A 2,498-nucleotide genomic window follows, 5' to 3' on the forward strand; every position below is an offset into this window, starting at 1 on the left:
TTTTGGTATTTTATAAATTTGTATCTTAATTCTAAAATTATGAGTAATGTCTTTACTAACCATGGTTAAACATTTATAAATGGATTCTTAAATAAAGTTAAAATATTTTGTTATTAATATAAACAGAATCGGAGAGTGTTATTACTTATTACCCCAAATATATTTAATAAGATCACCCTAAAAAAAAATTATATCGCGCAATGCATGGGTCTGCGACTAGTAGTAGTTAAAGAATGGTTCATTCATTAAATAAAAACAATGTGATAACCTTTGAAGAATTACCAAGTCTTATATGCTCTCTGTTTGTGCAAAAACATAGACCGCTTCTGTGACTCCTCTCAATATATAGACATTCCCATATGCATTGTTTCCCATCCCTCACCCAAAGCAAGAATACGCAAAATACTACACAACAAGAGAAAGAACCTCAAATATGATGAAAGTTGTAATTGTGGCCATTTTGGCTTTGGCAACCACCCTTGTTTCAGCTTATGACCCTAGTCCTTTGCAAGACTTTTGTGTAGCAATTAACAACACCGATTCTGCTGGTATGTACATACTCTCATTCTTATTAGTAGAATTATCATAACGTTCCTTTGAAATCATTATAAGTTTGACACATTCCTTTGAATTATGTCCAACACTTATACCACCTACCTTAGATTTATTTTATTTCTTCTGCAAGACATGTTCTTGTCCATTGTTACAGAAGTGTCTTATTTATGTCAATAACAGACTTTTCTTTGTGCAGTTTTTGTGAATGGAAAATTTTGCAAGGACCCAACGCTTGTCACAGCCAATGATTTTTTCTTCTCTGGACTTAATATTCCTGAAAACATAGCTGCAAATAAAGTCGAATCAAATGTCACTCTTGTGAACGTCGATAAATTACCAGGTCTTAACACTCTAGGCGTATCTTTGGCTCGCCTTGACTTTGCTCCATATGGCTTGAATCCTCCTCACACTCACCCTCACAGCACTGAGCTTTTGGTTGTCATAGAGGGTACTATCTTAGTTGGATTTGTCACCTCCAACCCAAACAAGCAAACTCTTCACCAAAGTTCTAAATTTGGGCGACGTCTTTGTATTCCCAATTGGTCTCATTCACTTCCAATTCAACATAGGGCAAACTAATGCTGTTGCCTTTGCTGGTCTCAGTAGTCAAAATCCTAGAGTGATCACCATAGCAAATGCTGTCTTCGGATCTAATCCTCCAATCAATCTTGATGTTCTTGCCAAGGCCTTCCTATTAGACAAGAATGTAGTTGAATATCTTCAAAAACAATTCTAGTCAAACCACAAATAGGAAAAATATGTGTAAATTGGGATGGTGAACCACTAAATTGTTTGAATAAATTTTGTTTGGTTTCCCTCACTGTAACACCGCAGAGATAATTACTATCAAATAAAATGGTTTCTTATGATTGTTTTTTTGTGTCATGGACTCATGGTGTGATAACAAAGGCAGACCATTTAGTTCACGACTAAATCTTGATTACAACATGGATCCACAATGTTTGAAATCACAAGCACTTTTTTTTTTAAAAGAAAAACACAAACATTGATAAAGTGATCAAAATTGTAATAAAAATAGACAGAATTATTATTCTCATTTTTACAAAATGACATTTCAAATTGAGGTCTCTGTTGCAAGAAAATCTACCACGCGTCAGGTGCATGTATCCCTTCTATGTGAAACGGAGGATAAATGCGCCCGATGCATGTATACCACCTCCTTAGTACATAGCACATATTCTATGTCAAACAATAGTCCTAAACTCGATGTAAAATTTTCACAGTGTTGAAATAGTAAGAGTATTTACTATTGAGAATCTATAACTCGATGTATACATATAGAGGAAACATGGAAAGAAAAATTAATACAAGGTAAGGAAATGTAATACCTAAGCAGTTAAAAAAATTATTCAGGGAAATTACATAAAGAGAACCAGAGTTTATTTCCTATTTTAAATTAAGTCTCAAGTTTTTGATTTTGTTAGTTGAAGTCCTAGACTTATGAATTTTATTTCAATTTGAAGCCCATGCCCATCTCTGTTATTCATTTACATTATTCTATTTCTAGGCTGAAATAGAGCACAAAAAAAGAGAAAATTGATGATAAAATATTGCATTTCACTTAAGTAACCATTTTCAATTTTTGGCAAATATTTTTCCCCTAAACAAAACTTTCTCTCTCTAGAAAGGTTTTTCTCTTTCTACTATCTTTGTTCAATGAATGTCAAATTGATTTTCTTAGCTCCATAATTTAGGTTGGCAAACCCTAAACAAAAATGTTTCTGCTATGTATCTTGGAAGCATGTTTTTGAAGTCAAGATAGCTACCTAGGTTCTATAGATCATATTCAACTTGTAGCCTATTCAATAAATTTGGATTGATCGAGTTTTAATGTGTTTGAAGTGAAGACAGGTACTAGTCAAAATGAAAATTCATCTCGTTAAGCCTCTACAATTTCATGCAACCAAGGCTTAACAATAATA

General features: G+C 33.2%; 1 pseudogene; it reads left to right on the forward strand.

Moving 5' to 3' along the window:
• The first annotated feature begins 433 nt into the window (after positions 1-433).
• On the forward strand, positions 434-1,291 carry LOC115983799 (annotated as a pseudogene).
• The last annotated feature ends 1,207 nt before the right edge of the window (positions 1,292-2,498 follow it).

The sequence above is a fragment of the Quercus lobata genome, chromosome 1 (genome assembly GCF_001633185.2).
Source record: "Quercus lobata isolate SW786 chromosome 1, ValleyOak3.0 Primary Assembly, whole genome shotgun sequence".
NCBI classification, from domain to species: Eukaryota; Viridiplantae; Streptophyta; class Magnoliopsida; order Fagales; family Fagaceae; genus Quercus; species Quercus lobata.